The sequence below is a fragment of the Mustela putorius genome, unplaced genomic scaffold (assembly GCF_011764305.1).
Source record: "Mustela putorius furo isolate JIRA1106 unplaced genomic scaffold, ASM1176430v1.1 tig00000031_pilon_pilon_pilon, whole genome shotgun sequence".
NCBI classification, from domain to species: domain Eukaryota; kingdom Metazoa; phylum Chordata; class Mammalia; order Carnivora; family Mustelidae; genus Mustela; species Mustela putorius.
In genome coordinates, this window is record NW_025421260.1 from 3,029,183 (window position 1) to 3,044,556 (window position 15,374).

Sequence of the window (15,374 nt, forward strand, 5' to 3'; positions counted from 1 at the left end):
GTGAAATTTTCTTATTAATATTTATAATTATTAAATATGTACCCATTAAGACAAATGTAGCACTTTTTAAAATTTTTCTTAATTACTAAATCTATCACAAATACCAAACAATGCATTTCTTACCCAATATTTACTTCCTAAGATTTATTTACATTGATGCAATCTTTAAGGGCTGTTTCATATTCCATCAAATAATTATGGAATCAGTTAAGGATTCATTCATTCATATTTACTTATTAGAAGTTCTCAGCAGCCCCTATTAAAACATAATGATTATTTTTCCAGTAACAAGGATGTGACAATAGAATCTGATGCTAAGTAACATCCTAATGCATCCAGACTCATCCTTTTCCAACAGTGATCCTCGGCATTTACCCTTAGATTTGTAGGCTCATAATTGGAAGATAGCTGCTGAAATTAACTGCATCGTGTCCTCACTCTTATGCAAGAAGTAGGTAGGTAGAACCTCTCTCTTCCTCTCTGTCTCTCTGTCTCTGCCTCTCTCTCATACAGGCACACACACACACACACACCCCTTTATAGAGGGAGAGGAAGAACTTTCTCAGAAGTTGCACAGCAGACTTCCTTAAGTATCATTGGCTAAGACGTAATTCACATGGTCACTCCAATACAAAAAAGATAATTTAGAATTGTTTATTTTGTTTATTTTTACAGTAGAATGCCAGAGACAGTAGCATATTGAGATTAGCACGTGGGTAACCAACAATAGTGTCTACCAAAAACATACCACAGGTTTATTCAACCATTCTTCTATTGATCAACATTTAGCCTTTTTTTCAAGTTTTAATATTACATGGAATGCCAAAACAAATATCTTTGGGCATACATATGATGAGAACATACATATGTGTGTACATATGTATTTTGGCTGTCCAGTGTATGAATTCCTTTCATATGATTAAGAAATGTTCCACTTTATGATTGTTGGTGCAATTTAAAACTAACCACCCACTACAGAAGCTGAGAATAACAGACCATCCGTATAAATAAAAGCCTCATTTTATTTTGCTTAAGCTCATTGTTCTTCACAGTGCATTTTTTATAAATTGAAGGTTTATGGCAACCGCGTGTTGAGCAAGTAATTCTATCATAGCCACTTTCCCAATGGCATTTGTTTACTTTGTTTCTCTCTGTCACATTTTGGTAATTCTCTCAACATTTCAAAATTTTTCGTTAGTATTATATTATGGTGATCTGTGATCAGTTATCATGACTTTGCTGAACGTTTAGATGATGGTTAGTGTTCTTTAGCAATAAACTATTTTAATTAAGGTATGTATATTTTTAAAGACATAACGTCATTGCACATTTAATAAACTACAGTATAGTGTAAACATATCTTGTGTATGCAACTGAGAAACAAAGGACTCTGACTTGCCATATTGCAATATACATTTTATTGCTGTGGTCTGGACCTGAACCCGCAAGCAGTATCTCCAAGGTATGTACGTCTGTACTTACTTGGGCAAATGACCTAAATTTTGCCAATTAAATAAGCCTACTTTCCAGAATCTCCCTCTTTCCAGCGGCTGTTGGAAAAGGCGTGGTTGCAGCCACCAAAGAACAGAGAAGTTAACAGGTTTGCCTGAATCAGGGCTAGTTTGTAATTGTTGGAGAAGCGATACCCTGGGAGGGGGGCACGTGGTAGAATCTCATTCAGTTGACCTAAGTGCCACTGTGTAGAAAAGAGTGGGCTAACTATGGACTCTGAAAAACAATCTGAGGGTTTTGAAGGGGCGGGGGGTGGGAGGTCGAGGTACCAGGTGGTGGGTATTATAGAGGGCACGGATTGCATGGAGCACTGGGTGTGGTGCAAAAATAATGAATACTGTTATGCTGAAAATAAAAAATAAATTAAAAAAAAAATAGTGGGCTAAAGGCAAACTGAGGGGCAGGGGCCCCAGTGGAAAATTGGGACACTTGTGCAAATAGGAAGTGTGGAGTTCTTCATGCTGTTTGTGTCAAAAAATCCTGCAGAAAGGTTGTCACCAGGCCAGGACCAGGTTGTAAGGTTGCTGAAGAGATTCCTATCTGGGATAGAACAGGGCAGGATGTTCTCAAACTCACAACTGTGCACCCACTGTGAGTGGTCAGAATTTCAGGTCAGTCCTTCTCCTGCAGGGTCCCTCTAGCTCATTGTACTGAGAAGGATTGACATCAGGCTCACTGTGAAGAAGAAGAAATACGTAAAGCAGGAATTCTCCCCATTATGGCTAAGAATATATAGAAGGGTAAATTTGGAGCTGAGAGGCAATAAATTGCTTACTGACAAATGTATGGCATGCCACACAGTGTATTAGGTAACTAAGATGTCACAATAATGATAAAAGAAAAAAATTATTGTCCCTATAGAAATTATGTCTAGTAGGAGATACGTTATATTATCCAGACATGATTGTATAATTAAAGGTACTATAAAACAATAAAGGTCTGTGAAACAAAAATAGAGTGCTCTGAAAGTATAATGACATTTACTGAAGTTAAAAAAAAAAAAAAACCCTCAGGCATATGTTCAGGAAATTAACACTGTTGCTGTCCCCTGAATGTATGAATATGAGGAGATAACAATATTTGTATAAGGAAGGAATGAGCAGAAGTCTGTGCTAAATGCGTCAGGTTGGGAGTTTATTGACATGACAGATAATAACTGAAATATGGTAGTTGGGGTGCCTGGGTGGCTCAGTGGTTTAAGCCTCTGCCTTTGGCTCAGGTCATGATCTCAGGGTCCTGGGATCGAACCCTGCATCGGGATCTCTGCTTGGCAGGGAGTCTGCTTCCCTCTCCCTCTCTGTGCCTCCCTCTCTGCCTACTTGTGATCTGTCTGTCAAATAAATAAATAAAATCTTTAAAAAAAATGTGGTAGTAGATGAGCTTGACAAGGGAGACAATAGAGAAAGATATAAAGCCAAGTGAAGGGGGGAGGGTGCCTGGGTGGCTCAGTGGGTTAAAGCCCCTGCCTTCAGTTCAGGTCATGATCGCAGGGTCCTGGGATCCAGCCCCACATCAGGCTTTCTGCTCAGCAGGAAGCCTGCTTCCTCCTCTCTCTCTCTGCTTGCCTCTCTGCCTACTTGTGATCTCTGTCAACTAAACAAATAAAATCTTTGGGAAAAAAAAAAAGCCAAGTGAAGGAATCTCTTTTCTAAAAATGTTTATTGAATATTCTCAACATATAACGTTGTGTAAATTTAAGGCAGTCAGCATGTTAAATTGATACATTTATATATTATAACATGGTTGTCATTTTAGTGGTCATTAGACCTCTATTAAATTGCATAATTACTTATTTTAAGTGGTTGGGATAGTTAAGAGATCTTTCAATAAACACACTTCTAAACTGTTCATGATTGGTTAAGATGTGAATTAAAATATACTCAAAGATTTAAAAAAAGATGACATGCAAGTCATTGCCAGCCTCCATTATTAAGAACTGTTGGTGGCAGATTCTGGAACTCAAAGGGTTAAACTGTCAACAGTCTGGGAGACGTAAAGGTAGAGACCATGAATGGGAAGTTACAAACTGATTGTAGTTTACAACTCTTTATATGAAATTCAAAATTAGGAGATTTTGCATAAAACTTGGGTATAAGGCTTCCTTTGAAAAACTGGAAGATTTATCAATTTCTGCACACATTTGCTTGAAACAATATTTGAATGGCTGTAGACCCCGCTTGAGGTGATCTGAGCCATGAACTCTCTAAGTCCTCCTCTCAAGACTGATCAGCTTTGCTCATATTTCCAAAGGCCTTTCTACACATGTGAATTTATAAACTCTGCAATATAAAGCCCTTTAAAGTTGATGTGGGAGAGGAAAAGGAGATGTATGATAAGGAGATGTATGATAATAGAAAAGAGTGATGGTTTCTTGTATCTCATTTCTTCCTTCCCATCTTCTCTTCTTTTAAAAAGAAAGTAAATGATCAATTGCTGAAATGAAGGTGTATACAGGCAGATAGAAATGAATCCATACATAGGGATAAATTTTAGTGAGAACAGAGAAAGTTACAGTCTGCCTCTGCCTGTTTTATTTTTGACATAACACTGAGCTATTTAAACTGTGTTACTGACTGCCTTCATTTATAAAATGGGAATTACCACCTTACTGCCTAAAGTTATCATGCAGATGAAATGAAATCATACCTCTGAATCTTACAAAAACAATTCATGACTAAAGATTTAAAAATAGATAAGGGAGACACATATTATTAATATGTTGGCCAAGATATCATAGTAGCTGAAAAGGAGCTAAGACTCAGATCGCCATGTCAGTCATTAACATAGTCCCTGGCGATTTCACCAGGCTGGCAATAGTAGCATATATGGGGAAAGCAAAGGCAAATCAGATACTGTGCAATAACTATCCCATGCTGAAATCTAAATGGTTTTACTTGCAATTTTTTGTCTTCCTACAGTTATATGACTGCACTAAACTGTTTATTGAAATAAATAGAATTACCTTTCAAATCAAGATTTCAAATCCCTTGAAAACAAGGGATTTTTGAAAAGTTCTTAAATTCCAAAAAAAGTACCTAACAGAATTATTCTTATATGTCTAGTAATATTTAATCCATAAATTCTCAGGATGGTAAATCTTAGGATTTCATTTTTATTACTAGAAGGCAATATAACCAAAATGTTGTTTGGATTATTAATGTTACAGTATTATATTTCTCATTTTGACTATCTGGTAATGATTATGATATGTTGTCTTTCTGTTTAAAGTCAAAGTCTATTCTATTTTATAATGTTACTAATATTATATTTTCTAACATATTACATATAAGAATATTGATATTTCATTTTTAGTCTATAAGTTGCATTGTATGTCTGCAACATTGTTATGTTTAGAACTATTTTCATAATGTCAAATAATATTCCAGTGACTTTTCTTGCATTGAATAGTCACTAAATAGAAAAGCATTTAACTAGATTTTATGCAATGCATTCAATTTTTTTCACATTTTGTTAATTACAAAAGCATCATTATTATTAACAGACATTCTGCTAATAATTATCTACTAATATAATTACCAGGAAAAAAGGTAAACAGAAACACGCTGAAATGACACTGATGAAATGTTACACAGGGATTCACTCTTTTCTTTTCATAATTGTAATATTAATTAGTGAGTCTTAAGCTCCTTTATGATTTGGGAAATCTTAGAATTTATTTTATATGCAGATATGTTCTAAAGAATACATATCTATGAAATAAGCACTGTACACAGAACACAAAAGTGTTCTGCTTATCCCGTATTTTTGTGATAAATGTGTAAATAAAGAAACATAGATAGATTTTTTTCATACTTTGGTATGTAAATTTTGGTTGGAACCAGGGACTTAAATATAAGGAAACCAAACTATGCTCTCATGATTAAAGAATTCATGGGAGGGGCACCCAGGTGGCTCAGTGGGTTAAGCCGCTGCCTTGGGCTCAGGTCATGATCTCAGGGTCCTGGGATCTAGCCCTGCATCGGGCTTTCTGCTCAGCAGGGAGCCTGCTTCCCTCTCTATCTCTGCCTACCTCTCCATCTACTTGTGATCTCCCTCTGTCAAATAAATAAATAAAATCGTAAAAAAAAGAATTCATGGGAGACTCATTATGGATGAGAGGAAGAATAAACAAAATCAAAGGGAAAAAATTTCATTTGGGTATAGTAGAGTGAAAGCATATGAATAGGATTCAAAGAAAGCACAGTGGGTTTTAAGGCTTTTAGCATTTTCACCTGTTCACTAGGCCTTTAAAACCTGTGTTCATACGTTTATACCTTGACACTTTCTAATCATAAATATATGTTAGATTGCAACATTTACAGTTTGAAAATTCAGGGAAGAGAAAATCATGGAAAGATTAGGCAGAAGATAGGTATATATGTGGGGGCAAGGGGAAACTCTCTTCTCAGCCCTTATCATCTAAGTATCAAGGACATTGTGAACATGAACTTGATGGCACATTAACAGTCCTGTTTAGTTCTACTTAAACTAATTTTCAGTTCCTTTGCATTCACAATGACAATTACACTCTTTATGCTGACTTTAAAATCTGCTCTCCTATTACAAATGTAATACATACTGACACAAGTAAAATAGTGAATATCTTAATGCTTGATTAATTTATATCTCAACATTTGAATTAAAAAATTTAAGCCCGGGGTGTCTGGGTGGCTCAGTGGGTTAAAGCCACTGCCTTCAGCTCAGGTCATGATCCCAGGGTCCTTGGATAGAGCCCCGCATTGAGCTTTCTGCTCAGCGGGGAGTCTGCTTCCCTTCCTCTCTCTCTGGCTCTCTGCCTACCTGTGATCTCTGTCTGTCAAATAAATAAATAAAACCTTTAAAAAAATTTTAAGGTCATTTTCCTAAAAATAAAGGAAGAAAGAAAATAGGTAAATGGTTACTTTATTTGCTATTTAGCATATTCTGTGTAAGAATCAATGTGTTAAATATTCCTTAACAGTCTTGTATAAAATGCCCATTTATCCCTATTTTACAAATAAGAAATAAGCCTTGTTTAAGTTAGGTCATTCGGCCTTAGATTTCACACCTGGTTGAGAGTTCCACTGGGATAAGAACTTTTTTTTTCTTTTTCTTTAAGATCTGTACTGTTCCTATTACCCAAGTCTGTCTCCTAAAACATAAAATTGTCCAGAATTAATTATTGATGCATATGACACCGATACTAAATACTTAGAAAGTCATTTTAACTGACCTTGTCAAGATTTTATGCTGCACTGATTAAAAACAGTTGACAGTTAATACTCTAGAAAGATACCCTTTGAGTATTGGCAGTCATTGATGTGTTCGCATACTACTCTAGACTTTCTATTTTTCAATAAAATTAAGGTAACATTAGATTATCCATCTTAAAGAATAAAATATTGACAGTTTTAGGACTCTTAATCTAGTTATCAATCAATTCATATAAACAATTGAATTAGCATCCATAACAATTACAGCTCATCAGTGTAAATTAACTGCTAACTTCATAAAAACCACAGGTAAATCTGTTTTTGCAACACTTTCAAATACTTGCATCTTAAACTAAACACATTCACATTTCAACACCGTGGGATGGGGTAAAAACCATCTATCCAAGGTAATGTTATTTAGATTATATTCTTTACATGTTGCCTATCAATGAATGTGAAACAAATATTGATCTGTACTGTACTGGTATGTAATCATTAATAATCAACAATCATGAATAAGAGTGCTAACACACGCTTAGATTTTGAGAAATCCTAGGTAATTTAGAATATCTTTGTGTACTCCAAAATATGAAAGACATACACGTTAGCATAATATTTAGCTATTGTTAGGTCCCCCAACAATGGGTCCGTGATCAAAGGATCGAGACTGATACAAAGTGAAGGTCAAGCAAAGCTTTATTTCGCACCAAGCATTGAGAATCAAACCAACCAGTCAGGGCCAAAGAGGCGACCCCTCTCTGCCTTACAGACTAGCTTTTAAGGGCAAAGGCCATGTGGTTGGGCCTGGCCATGCACGCACAGGTGGCCAATGAGATTGTAACACATAGAGGAAGCTGCACAGAACTGCTAGGTCACAAATAAGTGACCAACTGAATCACAATTTACCCTATAGTAGACATTTGAACTAGCCTATCACCTTGGTCAGAATCGGCGCCCAAAAGGCAGGGCCCACACTCCTTGGTAGCTAGGGAGACAGTATGCATGCCTCACTGACTGGATGTCGCCACCTAGCCTGACCTGCCCTTGTATTTGGACTTTGCTACGTGGGACTAGTTTCCTGGACTTCCTTTTAAGTAAGTCCCCTGGGCGGGAAAGGGGGCAGGGTCAGTTTAAGTTTTACTGCATAAACAACAAAATCACTGTTTAATCGGATGGAATCGCTCTGGCTAAATAGGCCCTTACAGCTACCATGTAACATTTTTACACCAGAGCAGGCTCTAAATAAATGAACACATAAATATGAACTGCAGATTTACTTAGTTTTTTGTTTTGTTTTGTTTTGTTTTCCTGTGCAGGAAATCATTAATTAAAATATAAGGAAAGTAAGCTCTTTGAAACTGTTTTTAACTGAGACACCCGGGCATCCCTGAAACTGTCTTTTAAAAATGATAGAGATATGTGCTCAAGCATTCTTAGTTTAAATTGATTTCTTACTTTCTATTAATATACACCACCGTTGACATTCCCCATTCCAAAACAAAGAATGACGAATTCTGTCCAACACCTACAGTTTTCTGAATAAACCCTGTGTTAAATTATATTGTTACTGAATCTGGTGAATCAAATGATACTATTGAAAGTGCTTTCACACACACGCCAAAAAAAAAAAAAAATGCTTTCACACCCTGCGTCTTTATTTTTCCTTATTCAATTCTGTTTTAATTACCTTGATCTTCATTCTCTATTAGGTTGAAATATACTCTCTCTTTTTTTTCCCATTTGTTAAACATGGAATATGATTTCATATCCTAATAACCTGAGAGTAAATCAAATGATAAAAAATTTCTTAAAAAGACTAATTAATTGTGAAGCCTTTATATTCCACGGGAAATATTTTTTTGATTAAAAAGGTTTAAGCTGTTCATCTTCACATGTCATCGGCTCGTTAGGAAATGCAACCTGTGTTATCCAAGTTCAAGACTAACATCTAAGAGGAATCATAAACTCTAATCTTGCTAGATTGAGCACTGTCCTTTATCTTCTTTCTCATAAATGTAAAGATAAAATAGAGACTCAGCTGGATGCACTCTTTAGCAATTATTTCCCCCTATGATCTTCGCACTAGGAGAAGGGTCGCATGTGAAAAGACTTTATGCACTCTGATAAAGATTCCCAGTACGAAGCCAGCTTCGCTGTATTTCATTCTGACATTTCTTACACAGAGGGTTTTGGTGTCTTGCTAATTTAAAAGGTGCCACTTCTTATAAATGGTTAACTATTAAGGTTTTTGAAGCTTTAGCTCTGTTCTGCCTTTGTCATTGACACAATCAAAGAAAAATAAAGGTCTCTGGCTGAGGTGAAAATTGCATCATTTACATACCTTGAAAATTCAGGAACCAGGTAGTCAATTCTATTGTCAAATGAAAGTGCATTACACTAAAAAGATTAAGTCGCAAAATGATATTTATTAGAGTAGTTACAAATGCTTTGACTTCATGTCTTCCATGGCATGCCTATATTTATTGTAGGAACTGAGGGTATAAATATTTACTCTTTATGTAATGTGGAGATAATTCAGCTCAAGGACAAGAAAGCACTCTAGTTTAGCTGTGTGTCACATGGGAGATCTTACTGTAGCTTTAAAATGTAAAGTGAACCTAATATTTTGCATTTTTATATTTCTACTTATTTTATTTCTAAATACTCATTTTAATTTAATGTTTACATTATATTATAATCTAAGAGATGATATGTCTATATCCTTTCATAATTTGTTTACAGATTAAAGTTAAAACTAAAAAGAAGTTTTACCTATTGTGGCCTTCCTCTGCCCTGTGGTCCTTCTAGCTGGCCTTAGAATCATTTTGACAGGAGACATATTAGCAGGAGAAAATCTAATTTAATAGGTGTATGTATGGGGAATCCACACAGACATGAGATTCCAAAGACAATGAGGCGACAGAAAGCTTACAGGAGCTGGGGACAGGGGTAGGGTCTGAGGACACAGAGGGGAGAAAGTTCATTACTAAGATGGTGAAAGAGGTTTGAAAAAACAAGGTTCCCTATTATGCAGATAAGTTTGTAAGGTAAAGGAGAGTCTCTGTTAGTAGCTCTTTTCCTGTTGCAGGCTCTCCTTTCCAATGTAAATTTAGGCAGTTGAGGGGAAAGCAGAGAGCCTTTCCTGCATCTGCTGGGTTTTGATTACTTTTAATTTAGAATAATCTTTATGGCAAAGTGGCACATACTGGGACATCATACCCAGCACATCTTCACCGATACTTTTCCTGAACTTAAATTGTAAAGTATGATGAAAGTATTCTTTCCTATTCACTGTTATTGTTTTTCGTTTTCTATAACTAATCCAGGATAGGTACAAAGATCATTGTTCCTAATACAGAATATGCAAATAGACACACAAATGAGGCATCTCATAATGCAGATCTAAAAGAGAAGAAAGAGTATAAACCATAAAATAAATGCTAGTTTTCAGGGTCCTCAGTAATTTATAACCAAGTCCTTCCCCTGAAGGAGGAACTTCCTTATAAGTCTCTGATTTATATTATCCAGATTGCGTCCCCCAACAGAATGTTTTTGGTAACTTTCTCCTAATCGGTTAGCTTTCTGGCTCATCAATATTTCTCCAGAGCAAAACAAAAGAGGTCATTTTGATCTCTATCATAATATACTAATGATGAAGTTTTATAATATAGGTGACGTTCAGTGGGGTGAGGTCCAGAGCCGATGACCAAGAAAGAATTCTTGAGACACCCTTGGTGCAAAATGGTGGTTTATTAAAGCACAGGGAGAGGACCTGTGGGCAGGAAGAGCTGCTGCCAGGGTTGTGAGGGGTGGCAGGTTATGTACCATGGGGGTAGGGAAAGTAAGGAAAAGGGATGTTTCAATAGAACTTTCATATGCTAAAGATGACCAATAAGATACCAGATATCAGAGCCTTTGCCACTGCCAAGGTCGTTTTGCCCTTTTTAGCAAGCTATTGAGATAGTTGGGAGATTCCTAAAGAATGTCACATATGTCCCACCCAAGAGTGGCGGTGGGGGGGGGTTGCAAGGTGTCAGCCTTTTACTTTGTCCTCAACCAGTCTTCTGTTCCCTCATCACTGATATCTACCATTTCAAATTTCTATTCAAAGACAATTTAAACTGTTAGATTATTTTTTTTTACAATCTACTGCCATTTGTCTATTTTATTGATGATTATTGGCTTTATAGTCATATAAAGAAAAATACTATCCAGTAAAAAGCCAATAAGAAGGAGGGAGATCAGTGTTTTTCCCTAAAATGCATTCTTAGGATGAGCAAAATGCCTCTTCCTGTCTCTACCTCCAGAACTGCAAAGAAGAAATGCATAGAGGATTTTGTTTTTCTCTCTGTGTGTTGAAATACCTAATGGTTTCTTACACAAAACTCAAGATCAAGTGTTCTAACCCTGACACAGAAAATAGCTAAGAGTCAGAAACTTTCCCCAAAATATTGGTGGGCTAAACTGTCATATTAAGACAGTAAAAGTATTTATTATTCTTTTTCAAATATAATAACATTTTGTTTGTTATGCTTGCTTTGTAAACATTTTTTAGGTAACTTTGGATTAGAGAAATATGTATGTATGTATGTATGATTAGAGAAATATGTATATATGATGTTTATATAATGATATAAAATATATTAATATTTAACACTGTTGTATGAATTATCTTCTATACCCAATAAGTTAAAAACACTATTTCCTCAGAATTGCGTACATCAGGGCAGCTGTGCAAGATTCTCCAAAATCTACAAGTTTGGCCTCATCTACAAGTTTGGTGAATGGTGTTGGATTAAGCTGAGATGTCTTAGCTCCTATCTATGTGGCTTTTCATATACTATCAGATAGACTGCTTCTTTCATGATGGTGAAACATTCTGAGGGAGCAGGGATGGAAAGTATGAGACCTCGTAAGGCCTCAAATTTACCCAATATCATTTTTGCCACATTCTATTGGCCAGCATAAGCCAGAAAGCCAGTTCAGTCCTTAGAGGTGCATATATGGTTTGCTACTCAGCTATGCAGTCACCCTATAAGGGTATCAACGCAGAGAAAGGTGATTCATTCAGGACCATCGTCATGGAAGTCTATTGTATCGCAAAGAGTATTATTTAATTTGAGATAATCCATCTAAGTTTAACTAACATAAACTCAAAAGTAATTTCTTGGTACTAATTTCCTAATGGTGGAAAGCATCATTTGGAACCAATACTAAAATCAAAAGTTAAAACGCTAATATCATGTAGCGTTTTAAAAGTTGTCTCTTCAGGTTACTCACACTGTTTTATTAATAAATTATTATTGAAATGCAAGTATACAATTAAAAGTTTCTCACTGAGAACTATAAATCCACAAGATAAGGCTGCAGACCCCCCATGAGATAAATGGATCACACGGAACATTTCCCCAGAAAGTGCCTACAGGGCAGAGTGCTGAGACTATAACATGTGATATACAAATGAGAAGAAAGAACTTTGATGAAAGAGAATTTGAAGTGAATTGGAGAAACTTTTGGGAAGGATGATGTTTTATAATATTCTGTATTATTCCTCTTGATTATAATTCTGTGGTGCCTAAATGTAAGGGCAAATGAAAATTTTGCTAAAAATCTCTGTTCTTCCTAAAGGTAGTTTTTTTTCCCTCTAGTTTTAAACTTGAGAAACTCATATGTTATAAATCACATACAGGAATGTTTCCCCAGGGTAGGATTTTGTTTTTTGAATGGTACCCACGTTATGTTTTTTTAAAATCCTTTTATAAATACATATTTTTAATGAAACCATAAGAAAAAAGAGGGTTTTGTATCCCCAAATTTCATAACTTTTTTTTTTTAATCCATCAGAACATTTTCCTGCCTACTGATCTTGCTCTTTCTCTAGTTCAGGATTGTTGATTATTTCATGCTGTTAAGAATATTTGATACAATCCGATGACCAGCAAGACCCCGAGAGAAAATGAAAAGAGCTATATCAATGGAGAGGCTGGGTGGACTCCCACTGCCTTTTGCTGTTCATACATTGCATTCTTGGGTTTCAAAATAAAAGACTCTACTCTCTCCATAGTGTTTTCCTTTCATATAGATCCTAATAGTAGAAATTTAAAGATTGTATACATAATGCATTGCCAAGTTTGATAACACTGATATAAACTAAATAATGACTACAAATTACTTTTCCAGAATACTGAATAAGGTGTGCTGATAAATTATTGTTTATTCTATAGATTCATTTTTTTTAAAGATTTATTTATTTATTTATTTAATAATAAGAGATCACAAGCAGGCGGAGAGGCAGGCAGAGAGAAAAGGAGGGGAAGCAGGCTCACCGCTGAGCAGAGAGCCTGATGGGGGGCTGGATCCCAGGACCCTGGGATCATGACCTGAGCTGAAGGCAGAAGCTTTAGCCCACTGAGCCACCTAGGCGCCCCCTTAGTACTTTTCTAAAGTGAGAAATGAAAGGTCTTTCTGATAAATTCTGACAACTCTTCTCCAGATATAGTATACTTCAGTCAAGGAAATCAAGCATCCTTCCTTACAGAATCCTCAATAGTTACTAAGACGTGTGTTATATGGAATGCATTAGACAACGATTTTAAATAGTTTCTTATAAAAGTCAATGTATATTATTAGAAAGTAGGAAATGGTGGTAAGATTTAAAGTTACAAAAGAAGGACAAATGAAAAATGGGGCGCCTGGGTGGCTCAGTGGGTTAAGCCTCTGCCTTCAGCTCAGGTCATGACCTTGGGGTCCTGGGATCCAGTCCTGCATCAGGCTCTCTGCTCAGTGCGAAGCCTGCTTCCCCCTCTCTCTCTGCCTGCCTCTCTACCTACTTGTGATCTCTCTCTCTGTCAAATGAATAAATAAAATCTTTAAAAAAAATGACAAATGATAAATGAAATAATTATATAAATTATAATAAGTGTGATAACATAAGCCTACACATAATTCCCCTATGTCCATAAAATGTCTCTAGGAGTCTATCTGCATAAAAGATTAAGGAAGCTTCTGAGAAAAGTAAGTTGATAAAGTGAAAGAGATGGTGAGGAATTTTTCCAAGAGCTGTTATCTTCAGCTTGGGAGAAAAAAACAAAACAAAACAAAACATTATTTAACAGAACGTGGTGCATGTCATTCAGAATAAAGGTCTGCTTCCCATTTCACACACAAGTACACATATTTTTCCCTTCAAGCTCCCTAGGGAATGGCTAAAGTAGGCTGTCAAAAGAAAAAACAACAAAAAAAAACCAGTCAAAAACATTTTCAAATGAAAAGGCTGTGAGAAGATTCCAATAGGAAGCCAATGATGCTTTTGTACCAAAATAAAAGAATGTGTCACAAAATTGGAAATAAGAATTTTCTCTCCTTGGGTGGGCTGAAGTGAGGGCAGGGCGGTGATGTTGGTTGCCATGTTATTTCTGTGGATATCAAAAGAAGGCAGAACCTGCACTAAAAGTATTGTCAATTACAGAAACAGTTACTTCTAGCTTCTAGCAGAGATCCTGACACTTATTGGGGTTTAATTAAATATTTATGCAGTGAATGAAACACTAAATTGACCCAGCTGCATAGCGAAGCTTAAGAAAGAGGTAGTGGTTTATTCAATTGGGCTAATAATGCCTTTGAGTGGTGGTAGCAGTGGAGATGGTAGAAATAGTAACTTTCTTTTCTCCTGATTAATGATAATTTTATCAGTTCCAGAAGGGATGCTGGTAACTTTAGAGGGAATTCAATTCAAAAGCATTATAAGAATACTCAATTTCCTTAATGGCCATCTTTTTCAGGTATCAGAGATGATGCTTCACCAACAGATAGGTCTTGCCAACAGACAGAACTGACAGAAAGAAGATGGAATATTAAATCTAAAATGGTGGTTGAAGGAAGCCTTTTTAAACATACAATAAAGGCATTATACGGTCTCAAATACTTTTAGGGAGAATTATGAAGGTAGACTGGTATTCAAATAAGTACAATAGGTATTAGGATCAGCAATATGTTGCTTGTGTAGTTGACGTCTCACAAACCAAATACGTTTAATACAGAAATTGAGTGATTAAGTCTCTCAGCCTGCCTATTGAAAAATGAATTGTGTAGTTATGACCTCCTTGGAGCTTCCAACCATAAATTTAGCTCAATTACCTACAGCAGATGGTCATACATCAAGGAACATTTTTTAGAGTAAGGTGGGAAGCTTTTAAAATATATGGATGCCCAGACCCCATCCTTGGCAACTTTGAGGTGGGGGCAAAACATGTATTTTTTAAAAGGTCCTCAGGTAACTCAAATATCCAACCAGGCTTGAGAACCATTTATCTAACAGATTGCTTTCTCTGTTCGTGTGATGAGTTATATACCCCAGTCTTCTGAAAGCAACCTCACTGGCTTGTGGTAATGAAACATACATACTCTAACGTTCTGAACAGAACTCTAGTTGATTGGGATGAATTAATCAACTAAGGTTACATAGTGGAGCCTCTGATTGCCTTTAGTCCATAGGCAGAATATTTCTTATGGAAATTCACTAGGCTTATATTTGTACTACTTCTAATTTAGGGAACTATATCTTTTTTTTAAAACAGACCAAATAATGATAATAATAATAATAATAATAATAAAGCAGGAGAGAAAAGGACTATAGAATATGTTAAATCCTAAATCCAATGGCTATTTTTA